Here is a 12434-nt window from a genome sequence, read left to right on the forward strand (position 1 = left end):
CCCTTCTCCTCTGCTATTCATCAGATTTTTCGTTTGAACCAATCCCAAGGTTACAGAATAATCGCAAGTTTAGTCTTTTTTTTTTTTTTTTTTCTGCTGAACCCTTTGAGTCGGGGTCTGATGTCCTTCCATCCCTGAGTGACGTCCGGTGCCTTCTTTCTCTGCCACGTGCACAGCCAGCAGAGTAAGTGAGGCCATCGGGTGCAGAAACGCACTACTGCTGTCTCTCCCCGACCCCATTCAAGTTCTGCCAATAGTCCCAGTAACGTCCTTCCGAGCAGAGGGACCCAGCTCAGATCGTGTATTGATTTTAGTTGTCATTTTTCTTTTTTATAGGATCTTTTTTTTTCTTTTGCACCTATATTCACAAATGAAATTGGCTTAGATTCTTCTTTACTTGACTGGTTTGGGTGTTAAGGATTAAACTCACAGAAATCTGGCTGCTGGCCCTTTTTCTAGTCTTTGAGATGTTGAATTTAACGAAAGGATTTGTTCCATGAAGGTTGATAAAAATTCATCTATGAAAACATCTTGGCCTTGTGTCCTTTGTGGTAAAAGGCTTTGATTTCTGCAACGTGCTAGCTTTTTATTCCGTTGGCCAGTTTTTCCTGTTTCTACGGCATTGATTTGTGCACTTTTATTACTTCCTTCCACTTTATTACTTTTCTGTTTTGCTAGCTTACTTAGTAGGATGCTTAGCTTAGTTCAAACTGTGTTTTTGCTTTTGAGTAGGTCTTGCAATTCTTTCTTGATAGTTGGACATGATACGCTGCCAGAAGGAACTGCTATAAGGAGGCCTTTGGGAATGTGCTGGAAAGGCCCGTGTGTGGGGAGAAGTGTTCCGCAGTCTTATGATCCTGTTTCCATTTCTTCGGAGCCGATGCCTCCGGCGCAGGAAATCACAGGCTATCAGCTAGAAATGCAGTCGTTCCGTCCACTAGGAGATATGGATTTGAACATTTGGTGTCTTCAGAGTTGCTTTCTATAAGGGAAGTGGTTCGAAAACATCGTCTTAGAAAAAAATCAGAGGCACATCTTAACACCTACTGAGCTAAAAATGCACGTCAGCCAGATTTAAGTGTTAACAAAAAAACCAGACATCTGAGAAGCAACTGAAATTTTATATAATGAAGAAGACAGGACGAGACATGAAAGTAGGGCCGAGTCAGATGAAAATAGATCCTGAAGACTTCAGAAGTGCCCACCCCTGATTCAGTGCTGTCTGGTGGGTCGGCACTTCTCTACAGTTTTGGTATTTGTAGTTAACATACGGGTTAAGTTGCTTTAACAGAGGCCTAAAAATTAGGAGCTTAACTAAAACAGACGTTTCATTCTTTTTAATGTAACATCTGGTCATTCATCTTTGCCCTCCTCAACATCTGGCTTCTTTCTCTACAAGGTGGCTCTTCCAGGTGTCCCCACACTCCAGTACACACACACACACACACACACACACACACACACACACACACAAATCAATTGGGCGTTGTTTCTACTGATTACAAGGAAGTAAGGAAGTATGTTGCTAACCCTTGGAGACAATTAGCTTTTATTTATTTTTTATTTTTTTAAAGATTTTATTTATTCATGAGAGACACGTAGAGAGAGAGAGAGAGAAAGAAAGAGAGAGAGAGAGGCAGAGACACGGGCAGAGGGAGAAGCAGGCTCCATGCAGGGAGCCTGATGTGGGACTTGATCCCGGGACTCTGGGGCCGAAGGCAGGCGCTCAACTGCTGAGCCACCCAGGCGTCCTGACAATTAGCTTTTAAAGGAACATAGATGGGGCGCCTGGGTGGCTCAGTTGGTTAAGTGCCCGACTCTTGATTTTGGCTCAGGTCGTGGTCTCAGGGCAAGAGATGGAGCCCCGTGTTGGGCTGTGCACTGGGTGTGGAGCCTGCTTAGGATCCTCTCTCTCTCCCTCTCCTTCTGCCCCTCCCCACCCGTGCTCTCTCTCTCTCTCTCTCTCTCTTTCTCTCTAAAGAAGAAAAAGGAACATAGAGAACGTGTTGACATAGAGCTTGAAGTGGAATCAAATAAAAAACAAAAATAGAAAGAAACAAAAATGAATTAGTGTCTCCTCTCTTCTTCCTGTTTTCCACATTCACGCCTCATTTCCAGCTCAGTACAGGAACAAAACTAGGTCACTAAAAATGTTTCCATGGTATCTGAGTTTTCTCCTTTAAAATAAAACTCAAATACTGACCACTTTTGATGGTCAAGAAATCACCTACTTAAAGCAAAAATGATGTCAGATTTAAATGTACCTACATGTTGGTGGAGGGGCCATATGGTAATTAATCCTCCCCCTCCTCCCCGTGTGTGTGTGTGTGTGCACACGCACACACACGTGCACACATGTCCCGTAACCCATTTGTTGGATCGACTAAGTGTCTTCGTGCACAATCTATGTATATTTACAAATAATCCATTTCCCCTAGTCTACATGTTTCTGAGATACAATGAAGTAGTTCTCTGACTCCTTCCTACATGCTTTTTAAAAAAATCACCAGTCTGCCTTACATTTCCCCCCCACATAGTTCTAGGAGTTTCTAAAGCATTGACAATGCATCTAAGCCTTTCTTTAATGGAAATTTTTGAAGTGTGCCCTCTCCTAAGGGATTGTTCCTGTCCTCTTACCACTAGTCTGCAAGTAGCACCAATTATTTTCCTCCCTCTAAGCCAAGGTTTGCAGCGGCAAGTACATCTTTCATAGACTATCATTAAGGAAAGATGAATCTGGGGGACCCCGGATGCTCATTTACTCTCCCTTTCTAATAGCCTAGAAAACAAAAACAAAAACAAAAATGCTGGCTCAGCAGGTATGAGTTAGCTCAACTGATAAACAGGCTGAAACCAGCTACTGAACTCCAGAGACTTTCTTTTCCTAATAAGACCTTTTCTTGGGTCAGAAAGCTTCTGATGTAGTATACTGGTCCAGCTATGTCCTGCTCCTATAAATATGTCGTGTTTGATTGGGTAGGTCCCTCAAGGAGACGTCCTTGCGGTGTGCCTGACTTAAGCGCAGCTCTATATGAGAACATGATGCTTGAGGGGGCACATGTGTTCTGCTCGTTGGCTCTAGGTCTCCCTCCAGTAAGATCCTCTTCTATTTACACAAACTGGCATCAGTAGGATGCTTTTATAAAGCTCTTTTTTGTGTGATAACCATCAACGTGGCTGCTATCCACCAATGCCCATTGAACACACGACCAGTGTTTCTGGGAACTCCAGTCCAGGGCACTTTCTCTAGTGCAGAGGGTCCTAAAATCACCACCATTGTGTGATGTACTTTGATCACAAAGAATGTCCCTGGAGACTACTGCGACTAATGCCTCCTACTTTCATATTGATTAAAGTTTTGGAGGAGAAGCACATTAGATTTTATTTATTGTTTTTTAATAGCCTTTTACCCGAGGACATAGAGTGGGTTCCTGAAGGGGCTGGACCAGAGGAAAATTGGGTAGACTCTTGGCGAGAGTTGTCTAACCAAAAAATTCCTCTGATTGTCCTTCTCTTTGCTTGGCGCCCACACTTAGGTGCTCACCGGGGGTTGTGAACACTAAGTATCCTCCTACCTCCTAAGTATCCTTCCTTATTTCCTTCACTTCCAACTGCCAATGTTCTAATTTGGGATTTCGCCGTCTTTCTAGTTTCTTCTTTTTAAAATTTTAAAAAAGATTTTATTTATTTATTTGACATACACATACACACACACACACACACAGAGCACAAGGAGGGGGAGCTGCAGAGGGAGAGGGAGAAGCAGGCTCCCCGCTGAGCAAGAAACCCCATGCAAGGCTGGATCCCAAGACCCTGGGATCATGACCTGAGCTGAAGGCAGATGCTTAACTGACCAAGCCCTGCAGGTGCCCCTCTAGTTTCTTACATAAACATATTTGACTCAATAACAAAAGAATTATACTTTTTAATACTGTGTTGTTTTGTTTGGGGGTAGCCATCAAGGACTGAGAAGCATTTTGGGAACCAAGAAGGCCCAAGCCAGGCGGAAGGAGTTGATCAAAAAGGAAGGCAATGGGAATACTGAGCAAATCTGAGGTGACCAGGCAACAGAGGCCAAGTCCAGGGACCATATTTCTCACTTATGGCTCTATCCTTGATCCATAAAATAGTACGTGTCATGTCATGAGTGATCAATAAATATGTCTTGATTGAGTTAATAAATGAGTGAATAGTTGGTCAAGAAATTAGGAAAGCCATTTCTATAAAGGTCCTTTCATAAAACTCAATTTCAATATCCCAGGCTTGGCTCTCATACCAGTTATCAGCGTGTTGCCTCTGAGCTCCCAACCCAACCTTATGATCCTGAAACTCAAACTTGCAAAGAATTCTTTGCCAGCAAGCACGCGATTGGTGTTGCAAATAGAGAGCCCCGAAGGGACACTGCAGGAAGTGGGGCGCTTCTCCCGGACATGGAGAAGGTCTTTTCTGTGTAATCCAGTGTGCACCTGCAAATGATACTTACCCCCACCCCAACGAACCTTCTCACCGTCCCGGCCAGCGGCCATCCAGTGAGTCAGGAAGGCACGCAGTGCTTGGCTTTCCCATTGGAAAGCTCCCTTCTTGCAAAACACCTCATCACCCCAGTAAGTGGCCTCTGAGCAAGCTTTCAATCTCTGCACTTCCCCAGCTGACTTTCTAGCCTAATTAATGTTCCAGTGGCAGCTTCTTAGTGAACGGCCGCCCAGGGGCCAGGCCCATCGAGGCAGCTCAGCAAAATTCTCTGCCATCTAGTGGGCCCCATGGGCACCTTTTCCAGTGAGGTCTGACTGACTCTCCAGCACAGGTAGGGCCTTCTTCTCAGTTTGGTCCTTCCTGGGTGTCGGGTCTGCACCCTAGAGCGGTAGCTGCTCCCTGTATCGGTTCCTCTTGTAATCTTTAGAGTTCTCTTGGCCCCTGTGAGTAGTTAATATCCTGTTACTAGTTCCTGATTCTTTGCATTAAATTTCCCTATTCAGAGAGCTAGTGTATTTTTTCCTTCCTGGCTGGATGCCAATGGACATAGCTATGGAGGGAGGTCACCCATGCCCCGTGGTCCCGACTCTTATTCCTCACAGCATATCTGCTCTGTAGGGGCTCTCCAGGGCACCCCAATCACCATGATGTCAGCCCAAGGAGATAGAGATCCATTATTAAAGATTAGTTTCAGATTTTGCTGATTGGAGGGGTAAATGCCATTGATACACTGCCTGGCTGATGCTCCAATGACTGCAGGAGAGAGGCAGGCGGTTAGAGCCCTGCCTCCCGCAACTGGGATGGAGCTAGAATGGAAAGGCTTCATCATCTTTCCAACAAAGCCTCTCTCTCCATACCAGGGCTACTTAGACACGTAGAAGAGCAGTACTTGTAGAAACAAAGGAACAGTGCAATTTAAAGAAAGAGAAAACAGTCATACTTGCTGCAGGGATTGAAGATAATTTGGTTGATAACATCCATTCTGTGCATTTAATTTATAAAATGCTTACAGGAGACCAACTTTTAATACTAAAGTAATAGAAATGAACCTTGCTATGCCCTTTGAATCATCTGAAATAATAATTAGGTCATGCTAATAAGCAAAACTCAGGATGCTACCAAAGCAATCAATAGGACCATGTGCACTGAATTACTTTATTAATAATCTAACATAATTTGTTTCCCATGCAGACAAAACGCAGAAGGATGGTATTTTGTGTTGCATTTCCTTGATGGCTTTTAAATTAAGCTTTATAGTGTGTCACAGCTGTCAGCATCCTCACCGTTATCATTACTCGCAAACATTTAGTGCCCACCCGCTGTGTACACAGCACTGGGAGGTTCGTTAAAGAGGAAGAGCAATAATTCCCTGCCCTTGAGGTAGTAGAGGGGTGATTACTTACACTGAGTACTCTGCTTGGTTCAGCAGTGGATGAGCAGGACGTCTTGGAGCCGATGCCCTGACATCCCTACGCAACTTCATCCCCATTAGAGCAATGACATTAACATTTCTGCACTTGGTCTTCTTTATTTTAGATCATAAAACAATGAATTGGTGTATTGTACAAGAGTTAAACAAAATAGCAGTTCCAGGGTAAAAGCTAAAATTCTCCCTTAATTATACTGATGAACATTTGCTTCATGATGGCTGCTTCATACAATGTTGACTTTGTGCCAACTCTGCTCGACACTCATGTGCACGCCTACACTTTACAGATGAAGACATAGAAAGATCTAGAGAGGGCCTACAGTGAGTGCCCACGATCCGAACTCAGGAGGCCTGGCACCCATGTCCATACTTGGTCCCCCTCACCCACAGTTTTGGTTACCGTCGGGCACCTGCCATCCAGGAGCAGATGATCCTCCTGCTTCCGTATGGTCAGAAGGTCCACAGTAGCCCACTGCCGTGTCGTTCACCTCATTGCTTCTCGTCGTGTGAGCATTTTGTCATCTCACATCATCACAAGAAGAAGAGTGAGTACAGTGCAATAAGATATTTTGAAAGGCCACATTCACATACCTTTTGTTATAGTACATCGGTATAATTGCTCTATTTCGTTATTACTTATTTCTGTTCGTCTCTTACTGCGCCTACTGTGTAAGTTAAATTTTATCGTGTATCATAGATATGTATGTGTAGGAAGAAACGTAACATGTACAGGGTTTGATACTACTCGTGGTTTTCAGGCACCCACTGGGGGTCTTGGAATGTATTCCCTGTGGGTGAGGAGGGGCTCCTGTTCCCTTAACCACTACTCCATATGGCCTTTTCCACATAATCCCCCCAGAGGTAACCACCACCACCAAGGGGTGCTTACGCTTCTAGGGCCCATTCTGTGAATTGAATAGAAGCGCGTATGTGAGGGATGCCTGAGTGGCTCAGTGGTTGGGCGTCTGCCTTTGGCTCCTCAGGGTGTGACCCTGGGGTCCTGGGATCGAGTCCCACATCGGGCTCCTGCAGGGAGCCTGCTTCTCCCTCTGCCTGTGTCTCTGCCTCTCTCTGTGTGTCTCTCATGAGTAAATAAATACAATCTTTTTTTTAAAAAAAAAAGTGCGTGTGTGTACGTACATGCATATCTTTTAAAAATATAAATGGAAAAATATATAAATGGGATCATAGTAACATTTAAGAGTTGTTTTCAAAAATAAAAAATAAAAACTGTTTTCACTAAAAATATCTTGGTTGTATTATCATATGTATGTTCAAGATTGTGTGTCTCTGTGAGTGTGCATATACATCTGTATGTGTATATATACACACTTACACACATACACATATACATGTGTGTATATATTTAGATGGATTTTTAATATTCCATAATTCAGATGTACCATTTGGACATTCTAAAATTAATAGGCACTTTAAATGTCTCCCTGTTTTTGCTCATATATATGTACTTGAGTACATGCTTGTGAACATATCTTTGTACATACGTGGGATTTGGGGGACAGGATTCCTAGAGGTGAACTTTTTGGATCAAAAGGTGTGCAGAGCAACGTTTTCATGCTTATTTCTACCTCCTGACATGCTGCATTCTGATCACATACAAAATAAATAGAACGCTATCGATGACATGTGTTACTCCAGGGCTTACCTGAGATGCCCTTTCACTCTCTCACCTGTGTATGTGTGTCAGGTCACAAATGAGAGAGAATAGTGGCACTCTTTAGTGCAGATATCAGTGTATTGCAAAATCATGTTCCTAACGTAGTCTCGAGCCCTGTAATGGCTTCCTACCTAAGGCCAGCGTCCCACCTGCCTTTAAGTATTTTTCAGTGCACTGAACACAGTCCCCACTGACATAGAGTCTAATGTCCTGGTGCAGTTGAGCTGTTATAACAAAATACCACGGACTGTGTGGCGTACAAACAGCAGACATTTATTTCTCACGGTTCTGGAAGTGGAAAATCCCAGATCAACATACATGCATGATCAGGTGAAGACCATGGGGAGCAGACCTCTCATCGTATGCTCAGATAGCACCAGGGGATAAGGTGTGGGTGGGGTCTCTGCGGGCACGACGCCCTTTCATGAAGGCTCCAAACCATCACCGGGTCACCTCCCAAAGGCCCCACCTCCTAACTCCACCACACTGGGTGTTAGATTTCAACAGAGAATTTAGGGGACACATTCAGATCATAGCACTCTGGATTTGCTACAAAAATTCTGGGAGTCCTCTTGGACTTTCTTGGTCTCAACCTATTACCACCCCTTTGCCAAAAACCAACTGATTTTATGACATAGACTTGTGGCTTGCCATAGGTATGGAATGTTTGCAGCTTGATTTCAGCCTAACCAAATGACTCTGAAGACGAAACTTTTCATTAGTGCCCCAAATGATTCATAGACTGACAGTGACAATAAATAATGAAGGTAATGTCTTCACTGTGTTCCTAGTGGATTTCTAGCCCAGCTACTCTTACTCATTATCTCATTATCTTCTCCTCCATATGTTTCCCTACTCCCTGACCTCCACATAGCTTCCAGAATAAAAAGATTTTAATAGGTAGAGTTTTGGAATTAAAGCATCATTACACTAGATATTTATACAGTTAGTTTGTGACCTTCAGCATCTCTTGGGGACGTGAAAGCAGTCGGCACTTCTTTCTCCTGCAGCTTGCTGGATTATTAATATCTGTCACCTGAAAATTTCCCACGTATATATAACTATTTAGAAATGAATTTTAAATCCCTGTTATAGCTAACATCATATTTCAAGTTCCTAAAATTCAATAATCCCTTTAAGGTAGTTAAGAATGATGAAGAAAAAAATTAGTAGGCTTTTCCTTTTATTAGAAAGAATGGGCTATGTCAAAAATAAAGCAAATGACACATTAACAGCATCGATATTGCAGAGCTTCTCTTTTGTTTTTCATTAAATTATGGTTTTTGTGATAGTTACACATAGATACAGGCTAAGGGCCCAGTAATTTGCAAGTTTTATAAGAAAAAAATAACAAAATCTCCCTTACCCCAAACACACCCATCTCTTCCTTTTACCAATTTAAGTAATTATTTTGGTATTTACCTCTCTGTCCCTAAACAAAATCCTTGCTTTGTCATTTCATGGTGTTTTAGTTTTAGGTTGTGTTTATTGAGTTCTGTTTTGGAAAAAAAAAAAAAAGAAGAAGAAGAAGCTTTTAGCTCTTTTTTGTTTGCCTTGCTCTTACCTTCTAACAATAGGTATCCTGTTTACTCCTATTCCCCAATGTAGTTTTATTTTAATTTTGGATAGATAAGTCTTTTGTGTTAATATGAGCATAATAATGCATATGCAATTTCTTTAAAGACATATAGTAAACCATGATAATTTTTTTCTTCCTCACACATTTTTGTTCTCTGGTATTTATGGTTTTTATTGTTTTCCACTGCTGCTATCTTTTTGTTTGGTTTTCTATGTACTTTTCACTATTTCAACCCCAATCTCGTTGGCACGTGTCTCACTCTGCTCTAAATACATCCAGTATCAGGTCTTGTCAATTTTATCTTCCTGAAGTCATCCCTTCAGGAATTTCTGACACACTCCAAACGAGACTGGTTGCTGCCATGGCCGGTGCCCATTTCGTTCCTAGACCTCTTTTCACGTCTTGTGGGTTGGCTCTCCTGTTCTCTGCATTGCATTCCTTCCCCTGTCCCTGTTAACTCTCTCATCGTAGTGGGGCATCTCTTTCAGCAGCTTCCTGGGATACAATGCATGGGAGGTAAAGTTTTTGAAACTTGCTTTCCCAAAAACATCTTTGTTCTATCCTGACCATGCATTGGTGCCTTCCAGGTCCTGATGTTGATGCTGAGAAGTTTAATGATATTCTGATTCCAAGTCCTTTCCATATGTTCATTTTCCTCTTCAAAAGCTTAGCTCCTATCTTTGGCTGAAGTTCTCTGAAATTTTCAAATCCTCTGCCTTTTAAAAATATAAATGGAAAAAATATATAAATGGGATCATAGTAACATTTAAGAGTTGTTTTCAAAAATAAAAAATAAAAACTTTTCATGTGAGTCTGTTTTCATCCATAGAGCCCAAACAAGGGGCTCTAGCAGTCGGGACCATGAATCTGGAAATTTGCTTGAATTACTGCACAGCTAATTTATTTCCTTTTCAATCTTGTTCTGTGTTTTGGGTCTCCCTATTATATAAATATTTGATTTTCTGAACTGGTTGTCAGATTTTCTTATCTTTTCCCTTCTATGTCATAGTCCTATTTTTTAGCTGAAATAGTTTCTAAATTGTTATATCCTAACTTTTCTATTTTTTAGTTATTGATTAAAAAATTATATGGATATATTTAAAATGCCTCTTTACTATCTTTACTATCCAAATGCCTCTTTTACATTTTAAAACAGTATTATTGTTTCATGATTAAAATATCTTCTATTGTGGAAAGGTAATAAATGGGTAGTGGGGATTAGTTTGCCTTCTTACATCGGCAAGACCTTTATTTTCTCCTAATTGATTTTTAAAAATTATTTTAAAACTTTTTGGTTGTTTAGTTCTCAAAAGTTAATTTTAGCAGTTTTCCTCATGCCTTATAATCCTCATATATTTGTTTATATTCACCAGTGGAGTACTAAGGAGTTGACTGGAGCCCCTGAGCTCATGATGGGAAAGCGTGAGTTTTACTATAGGTGACTGGCTGAGCCATGTAGTTGGGAAAATCCTGATGTCAAAAACTCTTGAGTTTTTCCCATTGGATCTATCAGAATCCTCAGAGAAGAGTCTTTCCATCTCCTGTCTAGAGAGTGAAGCCTTGGCTGCATTATTATTGAGTCTTAGAGATAAAAGAGGGCTGAGTGGAGAGGGGGCATTTGCCCCATAGCATCCAGTATGCTGACAGTCACCCTATTACTCCTTTTGTTGGTTCAATCTGTGTGCATCAGTCATTTGGGAATAATTACATATTTATCATAGGACTACAGTAAGGATGAAATGAATTAATAAATGTAAATGCTTAGAAAATACCAGGTACACAGTAAGTTCTATGCAAGTATAGCTATTATTTTTTTTCTCATGTTTAGCAGTCTAATGAGCCTATATTTGAAAATAAAATCCAATTATTTATTTGCTTACTTATTTACTTTGCTGGAGATGATGGATGTGAAGCCCTATTTATTGCTCACATAGACTTCTAACCGTTTTCTGCTTTCAGAGGATGATATCACCAATTCCTTAAACTCTAAAGGATTTAAAGATTGTTCTTGGCTCTCCTTAAAGCTGGTTTAGAATTCATTTTTGGAGAGTATGCTAAAGCTATTTATTCATCTTCTTTAGGCCTTCCAAAACGTTGCTGCTGTTCTTTTTTCTTCTGTGTTTCACATCCTTGTGAGTATGTCTTTTTAAAGTTCCTTTATTGTTTTCATGGGATTCAGAGGAAATAAAAATAGATACTTGTATTCAATCACGTTTTTATACAGCAGTCCCTGACTAGCTTTTTTGTTATTTTATTATTATTTTTAGGGAGAGAGAGCGCATGAGTATATACATAAGCGGGTATGAGGAGGGGCAGATGGAAAGGGAGAGAGAGAATATTCAGCAGGCTTCAGTTCCAGCACAGAGCCCAATGCAGGGCTCAAACTACCACCCTGGGATCAGGACCTGAGCCGAAATCAAGAGTCAGGTGCTTCACCAACGGAGCCACCCAGGTGCCCCCCCAAATAGCTTCCCTTGTTGAAAGAACTGACACCAATCTGAGTGATGTGGGCCCAGTCATTTTTTTTCAGATATTTTCATATTATAGAATCTGAGGACATAAATGTACCCTATACTATTCAAGGTATTACATAATATATATTATGTGAATCGAAATAAGTAACATAAATGTTGATATTATTTGAGGTATGATTTAAAAGATTAATCTACAGATAAATATAGATACAGGTAAAATGCTATTGCCATAAACAGCATTCTGCTGGGGTACCCTAGTGATAATCCTTCTCTTAGTTTCTCCTCAGTTTCTAAAAAAAAAACACATGTAAATTTTTGGTTATAATGTGGAGCTTTGAGAAGGATCAGTAGAAGACACAAGGAAATGATGCTCCATCATCTCTGAACTCTTCCAACATTTGTTTACACCACATTACAGCTCTGATCGCACTTTGTAAAGCGAATTACCTTCACCATGTCTGTTCCTAGTTGAAGGAGAGCTTCTCCAAGGTTCAGGGACTTCTTCTAATTTTGCATCTCCTGCCTCTTGTGCATTAGCAGGAAGTTGGAGCGCATTGAATAATGTTGACTGAAGAAAGACTAAATACTAAATATTTAACTATAGAGAACTGACCTAAGGTTCCCACAGCAGAGGTGGTGGGGAGAATAAGTGAGATACGTGATGCAGATTAAGGAGGGCACTTGTGGACTTGCTGCGATGAGCACCGGGTGTTGTGTGGAAGTGCTGAATCACCATGCTGTGCACCTGAAACCAGCATCACACTGTGTATTAACTAACTAGGACTTAAAAAAAAAAAAAAA

This window comes from Canis lupus, chromosome 14 (assembly GCF_003254725.2).
Source record: "Canis lupus dingo isolate Sandy chromosome 14, ASM325472v2, whole genome shotgun sequence".
Taxonomy (NCBI): domain Eukaryota; kingdom Metazoa; phylum Chordata; class Mammalia; order Carnivora; family Canidae; genus Canis; species Canis lupus.